This window comes from Balaenoptera ricei, chromosome 15 (genome assembly GCF_028023285.1).
Source record: "Balaenoptera ricei isolate mBalRic1 chromosome 15, mBalRic1.hap2, whole genome shotgun sequence".
In the NCBI taxonomy this organism is placed as follows: Eukaryota; Metazoa; Chordata; class Mammalia; order Artiodactyla; family Balaenopteridae; genus Balaenoptera; species Balaenoptera ricei.
In genome coordinates this window covers 69513440-69533058 of record NC_082653.1, presented here as the reverse complement: position 1 = coordinate 69533058, position 19619 = coordinate 69513440, and positions in this window count along the sequence as shown.

Genomic DNA, 19619 nt, shown 5'->3' with positions numbered 1-19619 from the left:
AAGCCCTCGCATAGAAAACGAAGACCCAACACAGTCAAAAATAAATAAATAAATAAAATTTAAAAAACAGTATGGTACTGGCACAAAATCAGATATATAGATCAATGGAACAGGATAGAGAGCCCAGAAATAAACACATGCACTTATGGTCAATTAATCTATGACAAAGGAGGCAAGAATATAAAATGGAGAAAAGAGTGTTTCGTTTTTTTTTTTTCTTATAATAATGGTACTTTGTTTTTGTTTGGTTTATATTTATTTTTTTATCTGGCTGCGCCAGGGCTTACTTGTGGCATGCGGGATCTTTAGTTACAGCATGTGAACTCTTAGTTGCAGTATGTGGGATCTAGTTCCTGGGCCCCCTGCATTGGGAGCATGGAGTCTTAACCACTGGACCACCAGGGAAGTCCCGACAGTCTCTTCAATAAGTGGTGCTGGGAAAACTGGACAGCTACATGTAAAAGAATGAAATTAGAACATTCTCTAACATCATATACAAAAATAAAACTCAAAATGGATTACAGATCTAAATGTTAGATCAGATAGTATAGAACTCCTAGAGGAAAACATAAGCAGGACACTTTTTGACATAAATTGCAGCAATATTTTTTTGCATCCATCTCCTAGAGTAATGGAAATAAAGGCAAAAATAAACAAATGGGACTTAATTAAACTTAAAAGCTTTTGCACAGCAAAGGAAATCATAAACAAAATGAAAAGACAACCTACGGAATGGAAGGAAATATTTGCAAACAATGCAACTGACAAGGGATTAATTTCCAAATATACAAACAGCTGATTCAGATCAGTATCAAAAAAACAAACAACCCAATCAAAAAATGGGCAGATGGGACTTACCTGGAGGTCCAGTGGTTAAGACTCCACGCTTCCACTGCAGTGGGCAAGGGTTCAGTCCCTGAGATCCTGCACGCCGCATCACATGGCCAAAAAAAAAAAAAAAAAAAAAATTGGGCAGAATACCTAAATAGACATTTCTCCAAAGAAGACATACAGATGGCCAACAGGCACATGAAAAGATGCTCAACATCGCTAATTATTAGAGAAAGGCAAATCAAAACTACAATGAGGTAACACCTCACAATGGTCAGAATGGCCATCATCAAAAAGCCTACAAATAAAAGATGCTGGAGAGGGTGTGGAGAAAAGGGAACCCTGGTACACTGTTGGTGGGAATGTAAATTGGTGCAGCCACTATGGAGAACAGTGTAGAGGTTCCTTAAAAAAACTAAAAATAGAGCTAACATATGTCCCAACAATCCCATTCTTGGGCATATATCCAGAGAAAACTCTAAATCAAAACGATACATCCACCCCAATTTTCATAGCAGCACTGTTTACAATAGCCAAGACATGGATGCAACCTAAATGTCCATCAACAGAGGAATGGATAAAGAAGATGTAGTATATATATACAATGGAACATTACTCAGCCAGAAAAAGAATAAAATAATGCCATTTGCAGCAACATAGATGGACCTAGAGATTATTATACTAAGTGAAGTAAGTCAAAGACAAATATCACATGATATCACATATATGGAATCTAAAAAAATGATGCAAATGAACTTATTTACAAAACAGAAATAGACTCACAGACATAGAAAACAAACTTATGGTTATCCAAGGGGAAAGGCATGAGAGGGATAAATTAGGAGTTTGGGATTAATAGATACACACTACTATATATAAAATAGATAAACAACAAGGACCTACTGTATAGCACAGGGAACTATATTCAATATCTTGTAATAACCTATAATGGAAAAGAATCTGAAAAAGAATAAATGTCTATCTATCTATCTCTCCATTTATGTATAGCTGAATCACTTTGCTATACACCTGAAACTAATACAACATTGTAGATCAACTATACTTCAATAATTTTTTAAAAAGATAATATCATCTGTGTAGGCCAAGATGTGGAGAAATTGGAACCCGCATACACTGCACTTTTGAGAATGTAAAATGGTACAGCCACTTTGGAAAACAGTCTTGTATTTCCTCAAAAATTTAAGAATACCATTTGATCCAACAATTCTAATCCTAAGTATATAACCAAGAGAAATTAAAACATATGTTCACATAAAAACTGGTATATGCGTGTTCATAGTAGTATTAATCACAATAGCCAAAAGGTGGAAACAACCCAAATATCTATCAACTGATGAATGGATAAGCACAATGGAATATCATTTGGCCATAAAAATAAATTAAATACTGATACATGCTACAACATGGATGAACCTTGAAGACATTATGCTAAGTGAAAGAAACCAGTCACCAAAAGAACCACATATTATGATTCTCTTTATATGAAATATCCAGTATAGACATATCTGTAGAGACAGAAAGGAGATTAGGGCTGAAGGAGATGAGGATATTGGAAAGTAATAGCTAAAGGGTACAGGGTTTCTTTTTGGGGTGATGAAAATGTTCTAAAATTGACTGTGGCAATTGCTGCCAACTCTGTGAATATACTAAAAACCACTGAATTGTATACTTTAAATGTGTGAATCATATAGGATGTGAATTATATTTTGATAAAATTGTTACAAAAAATTAAAAAGCAATGAGAGGGAGGAAAAGACATTTTACATATAGAGGAAACAGAGATAAGAATGAGAACAAAATTTTTGTTGGAAAAATGCAAGTGAGAAGACAGTAACAACATCTTCAAAGTACTGAAAGGAAAAAAATCAACTTAGAATTTTATACCACAAAAAAATCTGTCAAAACTGAAATCATATTAAAAACATTTTAATTCATATGAAAGCTGAAAGAATTAATCACCAGCAGACCCACACTATAGGAATTGTTCAAGGAAATCCTTCAGACAGAGGGAAATAATTCTAGATGGAAATCTGGATCTACATAAAGGAATGACAAACACAAGATATAGTAACTATGCAGGTAAATATAAAGACTCTGTGTCTTATTATTTAAATCTCTTTGAAAATAATGTTTAAAGCAAAAGTAATAACAATGTACCGTGGGTATACAAAATAAATAGAAGTAAAATGGATGGTGAAAATAGCATAAAGATCAGGAGGGGGAGATGGAAATATACTGTTGTAAGATTCTTATATTAACTATATGTGAAGTGAAATATCACTTGAAAGTAGAATGTGGTAAGTTAAAGATGCATACTGTAAACCCTAAAGCAACCACTAAAATAACATAATTAAGAGTCATAGCTAATAAGCTAAGAGGAGCACAACTGCATATAGATATGGATAAATCACTAAGGAGAAACAGATAAATCCACAATTATAGGCAGATATTTCAACATCTCTCTTTTAATAATTCATAGAAAAACTAGACAGGAAATAAGTAAGGGTATAAAAGACCCAATATTTTAACCAACTTGACCTAATTGACATTTATAGAACATTCCACATAACAGCAGCAGAGTACACATTCTTTTCCAGTGTACATAAAACATTTACCAGGATAAACCATGGTCTCTGTCATAAAACAGATCTCAAGAAAATGGATTAAAATTATATGAAGTACCTTCTCTGACCAAAATGGAATTAAATTGGAAATCAATAACAGAAATAAATCTGAAAAAGCCCCCAAGAGTTGGAAACTAAAAAACACACTTCTAGAGGCAGAGTCAAGATGGCGGACTAGGAGGATGAGGAATTCGTGTCTCTGCACAACTAGGGCACCTACCAGGCACTGGTGGGGGACCACGGACACCTAAGGGGATGGGAGGAACCCCCAGAAACTGGGTAGGATGTGGGGAGTAGTGAGGGGAGAGGAGAAGTGGAGGCTGGACTGGACCGGCACCCCTGAGGGGCGGCTGGGGGAGTGAAAGGTATCCCATGCCTGGAGGGGAAATGGGGGGGACCATTGGGAGGGCAGAGGACCAAAAGGGAGCATGGCCAGCGTTTAGCTGGTCCACTTGGGCCCCCAGGAACCTGCTGAGATCCCAGGCCTGACCCTCTGCACACTGAGTCCCCCTCCAGCCACGCGGGTCCTGAGGGAGTGAGAGGGAGGGAAGGGGGAGCAAAAGTAAAGGCCGGACCTCTGGGACTGGCACCCCTGAGGGGTGGCTGGGGGAGTGGAGGAGTTCCTACACCTGGCGGGACCCACCCACAGTTAGGGGTCCAGAGGCAATGGAGGAGACTCTGGAGGGGGAGGGGGTGGAGGAACGGAAGGGACCGCAGCCAGCATTTTCCCTGTCCACTTGGGCACCAGGGAGCCTGTTGGACTCCTGGGCCTAATCTTCTGCCCTTAGAGTCTCCCTCCTCCTGTGCAGAGCCCAAGCGCCGCCCTTACACTCCCACCCAGAGCCCTACCTCTACAGGTGGCACTCTGAGACCCCCTCCAACTGCCCTGGGCCTAAACTGCACCCACAAACCCTCACCCAGGGACTTACCTCCAAACTCCAGAACTCCACACTTCAGAGGCCCCCCTCTGGATGTGCCACCTCTCCCCTTCTGCACAGGTGCTAAGCCTAGGCCCCACTCCATGCTTAAACTGCACTCCCCAGCCTAGGCCCCACCCTACCCTAAACCCAACCCCTGCCTAAGTTCCACACCCTCGTCTAGGCTCTGCACCCCCCTAGTCAAGGCCTTTTCGGGCCTTTTTTTTTCTTTTTTCTTCTTTTAGGTTGGGCCTCTGTATTACCTTGTTGTTGTTGATTCACTTATATTTTTACTTTTTCTAATAAATCTTTTATTTTTCTAATTTTATTTTATTCTTTATACTTTGTTATTGTTCTGCTCCTTTTGACTTGTTCCTTTTTTTTTTCCTTTTTTCTGCTGTGGTTTCCTTTTACCTTGTTGCAGTTGTTTCACTTATATTTTTATTTTTCCTAATATATTTCTTATCTTTCTAGTTTTATTTTTTATTCTTTGTTATTGTACTGCTTCTTTTTTTCTTTTCTTTTGCCTCGCCACACGGCTTGCAGGATCTTGATTCCCAGGCTGGGGGTCAGGTCTGAGCTCCTCCAGTGGGAGCGCCGAGTCTAAACCACTGTACTAACAGAGAACCTCAGACCCCAGGGAATATTAACTGGAGTGAGGCCTCCCAGAGGTCCTCATCTTGGCACCAATACCTGGCTCTACCCAACTGCCTGCAAACTTCAGTGCTGGATGCCTCAGGCCAAACAACAAATAAGACAGGAATTCAGTCTTGCCCATCAAAAAAACAAACAAACAAACAAACAAAAATATGTTACAGATGAAGGAGCAAGGTAAAAACCCACAAGACCAAATAAGTGAAGATGAAACAGGCAACCTACCTGAAAAAGAATTCAGAGTGACGACAGTAAAGATGATCCAAAATCTCAGAAACAGAATGGAGAAAATACAAGAAATGTTTAACAAGGACCTAGAAGAACTAAAGAGCAAACAAACAGTGATGAAAAACACAATAACTGAAATTAAAAATACTCTAGAAGGAATAAATAGCAGAATAACTGACGCAGAAGAATGAATAAGTGAGCTGGAAGATAAAATGGTGGAAATAACTGCCACAGAGTAGAATAAAGAAAAAAGAATTAAAGACAGTCTCAGACACCTCTGGGACAATATTAAACACACCAACATTCGAATTATAGGGGTCCTAGAAGAAGAAGAGAAAGAGAAAGGGTCTGAGAAAATATCTGAAGGGATTATAGATGAAAACTTCCCTAACATGGGAAAGGAAATAACCACTCAAGTCCAGGAAGTGCAGAGAGTCCCATACAGGATAAACCCTAGGAGAAACACACCAAAGCACGTATTAATCAAACTAACAAAAATTAAATTCAAAGAAAAAATATTAAAAGCAGCAAGGGAAAAGCAAAAAATAACATACAAGGGAATCCCCATAAGGTTATCAGCTGATTTCTCAGCAGAAGCTCTACAGGCCAGAAAGGAGTGGCAGGATATATTTAAAGTGATGAAAGGGAAAAACCTACAACCAAGATTACTCTACCCAGCAAAGATCTCATTCAGATTCGACAGACAAATCAAAAGCTCTTTACAGACAAGCAAAAGCTACGAGAATTCAGCACCACCAAACCAGCTTTACAACAAATGCTAAAGGAACTTCTCTAAGCAGCAAACACCGGAGAAAAAAAAGACCCATAAAAACAAACTCAAATCAATTAAGAAAACGGTAATAGGAATATACATATCAATAATCACCTCGAATATAAATGGATTAAATGCTCCAACCAAACGACACAGGCTTGCTGAATGGATACATAAACAAGACCCTTATATATGCTGTCTACAAGAAACCCACTTCAGACCTAGGGACACATACAGACTGAAAGTGAGGGGATGGAAGAAGATATTCCATGCAAATGGAAATCAAAAGAAAGCTGGAGTAGCAATACTCATAACAGACAAAATAAACTTTAAAATAAAGACTGTTACAAGAGACAAGGAAGGACACTACATAATGATCAAGGGATAAATCCAAGAAGAAAACATAACAATTATAAATATTTATGCACCCAACATAGGAGCACCTCAATACATAAAGCAAACGCTAACAGCCATAAAAGGAGAAATCAACAGTACCACAATAACAGTGGGGGACTTCAACACCCCACTCACACTAATACATCATCCAGACAGAAAATAAATAAGGAAACACAACTTTAAATGACACAATAGACCAGATAGACTTAATTGATATTTAGAGGACACTCCACCTGAAAGCAGAAGAATACACTTTCTTCTCAAGTGCACACAGAGCATTCTCCAGAATAGATCACATCTTGGGTCACGAATCAAGCCTTGGAAAATTTAAGAAAATTGAAATCTTATCAAGCATCTTTTCCAACCACAATGCTATGAGATGAGAAATCAATTACAGGGGGAAAAAACTGTAAAAAACACAAATACATGGAGGCTAAACAGTGTGCTGCTAAATAACCAAGAGATCACTGAAGAAATCAAAGAAGATATTTTAAAAATACCTAGAAACAAATGACAATGAAAACATGATGATCCAAAACCTATGGGACACAGCAAAAGCAGTTCTAAGAGGGAAGTTTATAGCAATTCAAGCTCACCACTTTTGACAAAATTCAACACCAATTTATGATAAAAACTCTCCAGAAACTGGGCATAGAGGGAACCTACCTCAACATAATAAAAGCCAAGTACAGCAAAGCCACAGCAAACACCATTCTCAATGGTGAAAAACTGAAAGCATTTTCTCTAAGATCAGGAATGAGACAAGGATGTCCACTCTTGCCACTATTATTCAACATAGTTTTGGAAGTCCTAGCCACAGCAATCAGAGAAGAAAAAGAAATAAAAGGAATACAAATTGGAAAAGAAGAAGTAAAAATGTCACTGTTTGCAGATGACATGATACTAGACATAGAAAATCCTAAAGATGCCACCAGAAAACTACTAGACTTAATCAATGAATTTGGTAAGGTTGCAGGACACAAAATTAATCCACAGAAATCTCTTGCATTCCTATACACTAATGATGAAAAATCAGAAAGAGAAATTAAGAAAACAATCCCATTTACCATTGCAACAAAAAGAATAAAATATCTAGCAGTAAACCTACCTAAGGAAGCAAAAGACCTGTAGTCAGAAAACTATAAAACACTGATGAAAGAAATCAAAGATGACATAAACACATGGAGAGATATACTATGCTCCTGGATTGGAAGAATCAATATTGTGAAAATGACTATACTACCCAAAGCAATCTACAGATTCAATGCAATCCCTATCACATTACCAATGGCATTTTTCACAGAACTAGAACAAGAAATTTTACAATTTTTAGGGAAACACAAAAGACCCCGAATAGCCAAAGCAATCTTGAGAAAGAAAAATGGAGCTGGAGGAATCAGGATCCCTGACTTCAGATGATACTACAAAGCTACAGTCATCAAGACAGTATGGTACTGGCACAAAAACAGAAATATAGATCAATGGAACAGGATAGAAAGCCCAAAGGTAAACCCACACACATATGGTCACCTTATCTTTGATAAAGGAGGCAAGAATATACAATGGAGAAAAGACAGCCTTTTCAATAAGTGGTGCTGGGAAAACAGGACAGCTACATGTAAAAGAATGAAATTAGAACACCCCCTAACACCATACACAAAAATAAACTCAAAATGGATTAAAGACCTAAAGGAAGGCCAGACACTATCAAACTCTTAGAGGAAAACATAGGCAGAACACTCTATGACATAAATCACAGCAAGATCCTTTTTGACCCACCTCCTAGAGTAATGGAAATAAAAACAAAAATAAACAAATGGGACCTAATGAAACTTAAAAGCTTTTGCACAGCAAAAGAAACCATAATCAAGACGAAAAGACAACCCTCAGAATGGGAGAAAATATTTGCAAACTAAGCAACTGACAAAGGATTAATCTCCAAAATATACAAGCAGCTCATGCAGCTCAATATCAAAAAAACAAACAACCCAACCCAAAAATGGGCAGAAGACCTAAAAGACGTTTCTCCAAAGAAGACATACAGATGGCCAAGAAGCACATGTAAAGCTGCTCAACATCACTAATCATTAGAGAAATGCAAATCAAAACCACAGTGACGTATCACCTCACATTGGTCAGAATGGCCATCATCAAAAAATCTAGAAACAATAAATGCTGGCTGGACTTCCCTGGTGGCGCAGTGGTTAAGAATCCACCTACCAATGCAGGGGACACGGGTTCGATCCCTGGTCTGCGAAGATCCCACATGTCGTGGAGCAACTAAGCCCATGCGCCACAACTACTGAACCTGAACTCTAGAGCCCACGAGCCACAACTACTGAGCCTGCATGCCACAACTACTGAAGCCCGCACACCTAGAGCCCGTGCTCAGCAACAAGGGAAGACACCACAATGAGAAGCCAGCGCACTGCAACAAAAAGTAGCCCCCGCTCGCTGCGCCAGAAAAAGCCTGCGCACAGCAATGAAGACCCCATGCAGCCAAAAATAAATAAATTAATTTAATTTAAAAAAAACAATAAATGCTGGAGAGGGTGTGGAGAAAAGGGAACCCTCCTGCATTGTTGGTGGGAATGTAAATTGATTTAGCCACTATGGAGAACAGTATGGAGGTTCCTTAAAAAACTAAAAATAGAATTACCATAGGACCCAGCAATCCCACTACTGAGCATATACCCTGAGAAAACCATAACTCAAAAATATACATGCACCACAATGTTCACTGCAGCATTATTTACAATAGCCAGGACATAGAAGCAACCAAATGTCCATCAACAGATGAATGGATAAAGAAGATGTGGCACATATATACAATGGAATATTACTCAGCCATAAAAATGAATGAAATTGAGTTATTTGTAATGAGGTGGATGAACCTAGAGTCTGTCATACAGAGTGAAGTAATTCAGAAAGAGAAAAACAAATACTGTATGCTAACGCATATATATGGAATCTAAAAAAGTGGTACTGATGAACCTAGTGGCAGGGCAGGAATAAAGATACAGACATAGAGAATGGGCTTGAGGTCACAGTGGGGGAAGGGGAAGCTGGGATGAAGTGAGAGAGTAGCATTGACATATATGCACTACCAAATGTAAAATGGATGGCTAGTGGGATGCTGCTGCATAGCACAAGGTGATCAACTCGATGCTTTGTGACGACTTAGAGGGGTGGGATAAGGAGCGTGGAGGGAGGCCCAAGAGGCAGGGGATATGGGGATATATGCATGCATATAGCTGATTCAATTTGTTGTACAGCAGAAACAAACACAACATTGTAAAGCAATTATACTCCAATAAAGATGTGGAAAAAAATATTTAAAAACTCACTTCCAAATAACCCATGGGTGAAAGGAGAAATCAAAAAGGAAACTAGAAAGAATTTTGAACTGAATGAAAATGAAAACACAACATATAAAAATGTGTTGAATGCAACTAATGGAATATTTAAATGGAAACTTGTAATACTAAGTGAATATTTTAGAAAAGAAGGATCACAACTAAATAACTTTAGCTATTACCTTAAGAAACTAGAGAAAAAGGAGCAAAAGAAACACACAGTAAACAAAAGAAAGGAAATAATAAAGATTAGAACAGAAATCAATGAAATAGAAAACTGAAAATACAGACAAATCAATGAAAAAACCCTGATATTTTCAAGATCAATAAAATTAATAAATTTCTAGCCATACTGATCAGGAAAAAAGAAAGAGAAGACACAAATTACCAATATCAGGAATGAGAGAGATGACACTCCAGATTTATGGATATTAAAAAGGATAATGGAGAATATTATGATAACTTTATGTTGATAAATTTTACAGCTTAGATAAATTAGACAAATTCCTGGAAAGACAAAAATGATCAAAGTTCACTCAAGAATACTGTACTATACGAGATCAATATATAAAAATCTATTGTAGTTCTACACACTAATAATGAACAACCAAAAATCTAATTAAGAAAGCAATTCCATTTACAATAGCATGAAAAAACATACCTAGGAATACATTTAAAGAAGGATGCACAAAGCTTTTACACTGAAAACCACAAAACACTGCTGAAAGAAATTAAAGAAGATATAAATAAATGGAAAGATATCCACTGTTCATGGACTGGAAGACTTAATATTATCAAGATGGCAATACTATCAAGAGAGATCTAGAGATTCAATGTAATCCCTATCAAAATTCCAACTGCCTTTTTTTTGCAGAACTGGACAAACTAATCCTAAAATTCATACGGAAATGTCAGGGACTCAGAATAACCAAAAAATTATATTTTAAAAGAACTAAGTGGGAGGACTCACACTTCCCAATTTAAAAACTTTAATGTGGTATTGGCTTAAGGATAAGCATATATTATCAATAGTATAGAGTTAAGAATCCAGATATAAACCTTCACATTTATGGGCAATTGATTTGGAGAATATGTCAAGATTCAATGGGGAAAGAGTAGTCTTTCAACAAATGGTGCTAGGACAAGTGAATATCCAGATGCAAGAGAATGAATTTGGACCCCCTACCTCCTTCCACAGGCCAAAATTAACTCAAAATGCATCATAGACCTCAGTGTAAGAGGTAAAATAATAAAATTCTTGGAAGAAAATGTAGGAGTAGATCTTCATGACCTTAGATTAAGCAAGTTTTCTTTGACGTGACACATAAATTAACAAAAGAAAAAATAAGATAAATTGTACATCATCAAAATTTAAAACTTTTGTGCTTCAAAAGACACCATAGCAGAAATAAAAAGACAACACAAAGACTGGGAGAAAATATTTGCAAACTGTATATCTGATAAGGGACTTGGATCCAGACTATATAAAGAACTCTTACAACTTAACAGAGGAAAGACAAATAGCCCAAGAAAAAGTTGGGCAGGGAATCTGAATAGATATTTCTCCCAAAAAGATATGCAAATTGCCAATAAGCACATGAAAAGATGCTTAATATCATCAGGAATGAGGGAAATGCAAATCCAAACCACAATGAAATATCAGTTTACATCCACCAGGATGGCTATAAACAAGAAGATGGACAATAACAAGTGCTGAGGAGAATGTAGAGAAATTGGAATTCTCCAATTTTTGGTGAGAACATAAAATGGTACAGCTGTTTTGGAAAGCCATAGTTGAGTTGAGTTTTGGAAAACAATTTGGCATGTAACCCAGCAAATACACAAGACTGAAAATTGAAAATATACATCCACCAAAAGACTTGCACATGAATGTTCAATAGCAGCATTATTCATACTAGCCAAAAAGGAGCAATAAGTCAAATGCCCATCAATTGAGGCATCAACAAAAAGTGGTATAGCCAATGGAACCTAATCAAACTTAAAAGCTTTTGCACAGCAAATAAGACCATTAGCAAAATGAAAAGACAGCCTACAGACTGGGAGAAAATATTTGCCAACAATGTGAACCAACAAGGGGCTAATGTTCAAAATGAAAAACAGCTCATACAAATCAGTATTTTAAAAAAACCTGATAAAAAATGGACAAAGGACCTGAATAGACATTTTTCCAAAGAAGACATACAGATGGTCAAGATGCAAATGAAAAGGTGCTCAACATCACTAATCATCAAGGAAATGTAAATCAAAACCACAATGAGATACTACCTCACATCTATCAGAATGGATATTATCAAAAAGACAAGAATAACAAGTATTGGTGAGGATGTGAAGAAAAGAGAACACTCATGCACTGTTGGTGGGAATGTAAATTGGTGCAGCCACTATAGAAAACAATATGGAAGTTCCTCAAAAAATTAAAAATAGAACTACTGTACGATCTGGCAATTCCACTTCTGGGTATTTATCCAAAGAAGGCAAAAACACTAGTTCAAGAAGATATATGTACCCCTACGTGCACTGCAGCTTTATTTACAACAGCCAAGATATGGAAGCAACCTAAGGGCCCATCAATAGATGAATGGATAAAGAAGATGTGGTATATATATACAATGGAATAGTACTCAGTCATAAAAAAGAATGAAATCTTGCCAGTTGTGACAATATGGATAGACACATGGAGGGTTATTATGCTAACTGCAATAAGTCAGACAAAGAAAAATAAATGCCTTATGATTTCGCTTACATGTGGAATCTAAAAACCAAAACAGAAACAAACAAAAAAACCAAAAACAGACTCAGATACCGAGAAAAAAAATGATGGTTGCCAGGCAGGGGATGGGGGGAATGGACAAAATAGGTGAAGGGGATTAAGAGGTACAAATTTCCAGCTAGGATAAATAAGTCATGGGGATGTAATGTACACATAGGCAATATAGTTAATAATATTGTAACAACTTTGCATGGTGACAGATGGTAACTGGTCTTACTGCAGTGATCATTTTATAATGTATAAAAATATTGAATCACTATGTCATACACCTGAAACTAATATACTTTATTATAACTCAATAAAAATTTTTAATTAAAAAACAAGCTCATGGAAAGGTATATGGAAGACAAATCCCTTAGCTATACCCTACAAAGAATCAGAGTTACCAAAAGAATAAAAGAGGTGGAGGAAGAGAAGAAGACATAAGGAAACAGTGGAAGAAAAAGTTCCTGACCTAAAGGAAGAACTTAGGTTGATATAGTTGACCAAGGATTCTAGGCACAAATCTAGAATGGCCTTGAAAACATGAGCAGTCCAGATATTTATAGAATCTTGGGGAAACTTTGACATTTTACAGGCCCACGTTTTGCTAAGCTGGAGGACTTGGCAAAGTCCTCCAGCTGACATTGTTTAACAATATTATTGATGATAGAGAGTCAGATTGAGGGATTCCAGCTAAACATAGTGGACTGAATATATTTCTTTCTGATTCTTCCTGAAAATTCACTATAATGATAATAAAGGGAGAAAAGGGGCACAAATGAACAAGAACAAGACAAGGAGAAGAAATAATAGCAACACATTTTTGGAAGGTGAAATTCATATGGACGAGTAGAAACTGACCAGAAAATCAGAGGTCTAAATAAGTAGCCCAAAGTGAGGCTATTCATAACACAGAAGCCCAGGAAGAATCAGAATACATAGGTGACAGATACTACTGAAGGCAGCAATGCAGGTAGGGCCAGAAGGGTGAATACACAGCAGCTCATCCTGCAGAAGAATGGAGACTAGCTCAACGAGAGCAGTGGTTCCCAACCCTTGGCTGCACATTGGAATCCTCTGGGAGACGTATTAAATCAGAAACTCTGGAGGGTAGCATCCACCCAGTTTTCAGTATTTTTAAAGCCCCCCAGGTAATTTCAATATGCAGCCCTGTGAGAACCACTGAACAGAAAGCCTCTGGATGTGAGGACATCAGGGGTGCTGTAATGAGAATAGGAAGATCAACTCTAAGTCTATATACCAAATGAAGCCTACCTGGCTCCCCAAAAGTTCCTGGTAGCAAGCTTTGTAATTATATTGCACCTCCTCTATCCCATTCTGAAGAGTGGAAAATTCCTCTTTGGGGAAACTAGCCCAAGAAAAATGTCTGGGAGGTACTAGCAGCTGGGGCTTCCCTAATGAAATGATCCAAAAAGAACAATAGAACCCACTTGACAAACATCACACACAGTTTTTAATGCAAGGGACAAGAACCAAAAGAAAAAAAAAAACCCTCAAAACCTATCATCTCTCCACAAGTCCTATTATATCCATGAAAAAAGAACAAAATGTTACAAAAAGGGAATAAAACAAGAAAGAATTCTGAGAAATTAAAAATATGCTAGCAGAAATAAAAATTGGGAAATGTTGAGGAGTCTTCACCATAAAAAACATAGATAGAAAATAAGAGAAAAGGGGTAAGAAAATTAGATAATCAGTCCAGGAAATCTAACACCTAAATAATAAGTCCCAGGAGAAAACTGGAATGGGGGGATATTGTCCCACAAGTAATAAAAGAATGTTTTCTAGAACTGAAGGACATGAATTTCCAGATTGAAAGGGCTCATAGAGCACTCAGCAAAATAAATTTTAAAAACTCACATCAATGTACATCACTGGGCTTTTTAATGCACCCAGGATAGGAGAAAGTTCCCAAAAGTTTCCTGGGAGAGGGGGGGGAAAAAAAAAAAAAAAATATATATATATATATATATATATATATAAATGGATTAGAAGTCAGAATGGGATTTGAACTCCTTATCAGCAATGCCAAGCTGTATCATGAGAAAGGCCTCCAAGTACGAGTGAAAATAATTTCCAACCTAGAATTCTATGCCTTGTCAAGCCATAAATCAAATGTGGGGTGGAGTAAAAACACTTTTTAATATTATAGGAGCTCAAAAAATTTACCTCTCAGGAATTTACTAGAGCACATGCCCTCCACCCCAAATGAGGAAACAAACCTAGAAAGAGGCACACAGGATGGAAAACACAAAGATAAAGTGCAGGTGAGAGGCTGAGGAAAATTCCCAGGATAGTAAAATAAGCTTGTGGGATCAGAGCTGTGCAGCAGGCCTAGAAGAGAACCCATTTTTAAAAAATAGGAATAGCTATAAAGAAGGTTCTAGAATTATCACAAGAAAAAAGAAAAAACTGAAGGAACAAGATTTATTTGAATATGCCAAGAGGTTGTTTACATTCTTGGTAATCCACAGGAAACAAAACACTTTTTAAAATGAGCCAGTTATTAATTCCAGGAAAAACAAAATGTTATAAGAAAGAAATCCTAATATACCAAATGACTTGATTCTGAATATATCATAATGTACACACCATTCGATTAGCCCAAACAGTGAAACTTTTATTTGGAGGATGGGAGAGGATGTATATGTGGTGGGGCAGGGGCAGGTGGGGACAAGGAAGAGCTAAAGTAATAGTTAATACTTGAAACTGGAAAATCAAGAAATAGGAGTATGCTCTATTTTTGGGTTTTGGGTTTTGCTTTTGTTTTTAAAGAAAGAACTAGCAGAGTTGAAATTGCCTCTGAAGAATTGGAGTCAGGGTGCAATGCGTTAGGGCAGGAGACTGAATGTTAAGTCTTGAGGCAATTTGTGACTTTTAAAACTATGTACAACTTTGTTAAAAACAAAATTTAAAAGCCTTCCAATTGATAATGTGTAAATCATGATCTGGGTGAACTTCATGAAAAAACTAACCATCATAGACAAATCCTGGTGGAAGTGTCAAGGTGGGGGGGAGAAGGGAGAATCAGGTTGGCTTTGGCCTTGTAATTCTAAACACCTGAGGGCAATGGAACTTTGTTTTATTGGAATTTTATTATCAGTGACATCTTTTTCAGATGTTAATTGACCATTTGTATTACTGAGTAATAGTTGAGTTTGTAATTTTTAAAAGTTGTAAAGGGAAAAAAAGTTGCTATTTTAAAGAACTAGCTTCTTCTGCCCCCTAATGGCATAATTCATCACAGGAGAATTGTTTCTTGGTTCAGAAAAATAACTTAATGATTAATTTCAGTTTAAAAGATGAAGAGCCTATGGTATAGGACTGAAAAGAAGGATGATGCTGTACATAGAAAAACGAGAGGAAAATTTATTCTAGGAGAAATGTCATAAAAACTTATGATGACTGAGACCCTAGTGAGATTAGAAGAGAAAAATCAGCACCAAGAAGAGACATCAGGAAATCAAAAAGGGGTAAACCAAGATAAACCAGATCTCAACAACTACCATCAGAAATAATGAGGAAGGACCTGGGTTTCCAATTGACTGTCTGATTTGAAAAATAAAGACCTAAACTAGTAAAGAAAAGGTGATTCTACAAGGCTGGAGGAAAACTGATCAACACTTGAGTTACGCAATGAAACAAAATTTTGGATAAAAAATATTTAATCTGTCTAGAATTTTAAGATGTGAAAAAAAGCTACTTTAAATGGCTATCCAGTTCTCTCAAACCACTTACTGAAAAATCTATCCTTCTCACATTTATTTATGCTGAAGCTGTTACTACTCTTATACTTGGATCAATTTCTGGAATTTTATTCAATTCCACTTAATTGTCTGCCCTTGCTAGTACCAATACCATAATGATTTGAAAATTATATATCTTTAAGTGTTTTTTCCCCTTACCTGTAACAGCAAGGGGAATGAGGTCTGTGTGGCCTAGCCTTCTTCCTGGCAATGAGACCAGGTATAGCAATCTATATTTGGATAAAATTGTCCCCTTTACCAATCAACACTGTAGCCTAAGATCCAGGTTAAGGAACTCTGAAGTGCAATTTCCATCATATCAAAAGTGGACTCAAAGGGAATATTCCTCATGTGCTCCACAACCTACCCTGTCCCTCCAACTTACAAGGTGTTCATAATGCCTGTGATGATCTATTTGTACTTCTCAAGAGGCCATCTGCTTTCTCAAGGAAAAGAATTAAAGGTGTTTATTTTACTTTTTTTTTATAGCCAACAATACTGTATTATAAACTTCAAAGTTGCTAACAGACTACATCCTAATTGTTCTCACCACAAAAATAAATAATAATTACATGACGTGATAGAGATGTTGGCTAACACAACGCTGGCAATCATATTGCAATATATAAATCTATCAAATCAACAGATTATACACCTTAAACAGGTTATGTCAGTTATATATAATAAAATAAGAGTTGTGCTAATTAGGTTTTTTGATATTAGAAACATTTAAAATTACAAGATAGGGACTTCCCTGGTAGCACAGTGGTTAAGAATCTGTCTGCCAATGCAGGGGACACAGGTTCGAGCCCTAGTCTGGGAAGATCCCACATGCCGTGGAGCAACTAAGCCCGTGCACCATAACTACTAAGCCTGCGCTCTAGAGTCCGTGAGCCACAACTATGGAGTCTGCATGCCACAACTACTGAAGCCTGCACACCTAGAGCCCGTGCTCTGCAACAAAGAGAAGCCACTGCAATGAGAAGCCCATGCACCGCAACAAAGAGTAGCCCCCACTTGCCACAACTAGAGAAAGCCCACGCGCAGCAACGAAGACCCAATGCAGCCAAAATATATATATATATATAAATAAATAAAATTAATCATCAATGTGATTTTGTAAATTGATATTTATTAAATTTATATTTCCAAAGCCAATTAATATTTAAGATAATTGTTATTTAAATATATATTATTAAGAAATACACACTAAATATAGAAAAATAACATTTCCCAGAGTAATTACAAGAGGTAATGACTGATTGCATGACGGGAAGTCTGTTCTTTAGCCTGAGATTCTGACTCAAGTAAAGCCAAGATTCTTTGGATCTTGGATTGGGTTCTTTTTGAATCTGAATTAATTTGATGAAGTCAAATTAAAATCCTTCCAAAATATCAGTTCAATTCAGGGGGTTCAAAATTTCATGAATTGTCAGTTTCAACCTTTTCTTAATAATTGCTACTAACTGATGAACTGCTATTTTTATTCTTAGCATATTTCCAACAGTAATAATCACCAGATGGCCACCCACCACTGAGTGACCAAAAAAACCCAAAAAACAAGAACAAAAAACCTTAAAAATGTGGTATTGTGGCAGAAATTACATACTTCTATGTCTGCCCCTCCTATGCTTTACCTGGTATCTAGCACTGATACAGTTTGCCTCATGTTCATTTTTCATTAAATTTGTTAATTTTTAGGACATGAAAAAGAATCAGTCTACCAGCTTTATTCATATATCATTAAGCCTAGGTAAAAACATTGATAAGCAATTATTATAATTTTAAGGTGCTAATGTCTCTACAAAAGAATATTTTCTTTTAAATCCTAAATGTATGTCCACTCTTATATTAGTATCTTTTACTACTAAAGACTTTAACAATTAAATTGAGCAAGATGCATACTGGCCAAGCCAACTTCATAGCAAATTACTAAATAGCCACATTGCAAAGTGGAAAAGATTCATGTTGGTGCTGGCTTTAATAAAAGATCACTGTTCACCCTCCAGCTTTAAGTGCATAATGAAATTATCAATAGCTATTTTTTAAAAGTCTTTAAAAAAAATTTTTTTTTTAAATAAATTTATTTTATTTTTGGCTGCATTGGGTATTCGTTGCTGCACGCGGGCTTTCTCTAGTTGAGGTGAGCGGGGGCTATTCTTTGTTGCGGTGCACAGGCTTCTCATTGTGGTGGCTTCTCTTGTTGCGGAGCACGGGCTCTAGGTGCACGGGCTCAGTAGTTGTGGCGCATGGGCTTAGTTGCTCCGCAGCATGTGTGATCTTCCTGGACCAGGACTCGAACCCTTGTCCCCTGCATTGGGGATTCTTAGCCACTATACCATCAGGGAAGCCCTAAAAAAGTCCTTTTAACATGATCTTAAAATAACCTCAAAGGCAACAAAGAAAGACTTGATAAACTGTTTATACTTGAGGTTACTGAAAAAATTCACGTGAAATCTTTGAATATTCCTGTTAACCCCATTTCTTTCACATTGTATGCCTGTTATTCACTTATAGCAGCTCTACATTACCCTTTATCAAGGAGTTAAATGGTTTACTTTTATTCAGTTCTCTTTTCATGATCATTCTCAATTCTTAAAAAACGTGAAAAATGTTAATGTCAAAAGGATGTGATTATGATACATAAAAAGAAAAAGCAGGGTACACTATACACATGTATTAGTGAGGCTTTTGTTGTTGTTAAGAGACCCACTGAAGCTAGCTTAAGTAAATGGCAGTAGTGTAAAAGCACTCATAAGAAAGTTCCAAATCAGAGGTTCTGTTCTATGTAGTTCTGTACAATAAGAACAGTGCTCATTAAAGGAATTAAAGGCAGGAAAAAATGGACAAGACATAGATGAGGACACTTGCACAAATCAGGATGCATAAACCATTAACTAGCTTTCTACCTCTCTGAATCCCTGTCCTAAACATTTTGGAGTGGATTTGCTTTCTTCATTAGGCATGCTGAGGCTAGCAAAGGAGTTATTTTTAGATTCCTAATTGTAAGGCTTTGGAGTTTCCCTGGCACACTGAAGCAGCCAGTCATTGGAAGGATACTATCACCCAAATCTATAGTAGCTCAAAAGTGTTTTCCTCTCTTTAAAAAGTTGACATATTCCTGGTTTCCATGATCCAGTGAGGGAGACAACCAAACAGAGCCTGTTAGTAAGCACTTTGGTGTTACTATAGCATATTCAGTGATGCTACTGCATCTTGAGTATGTATACTGAGGAAGGCAGACAGCACTGAGAGAACTCAAAACAATCAAGCTAACTCT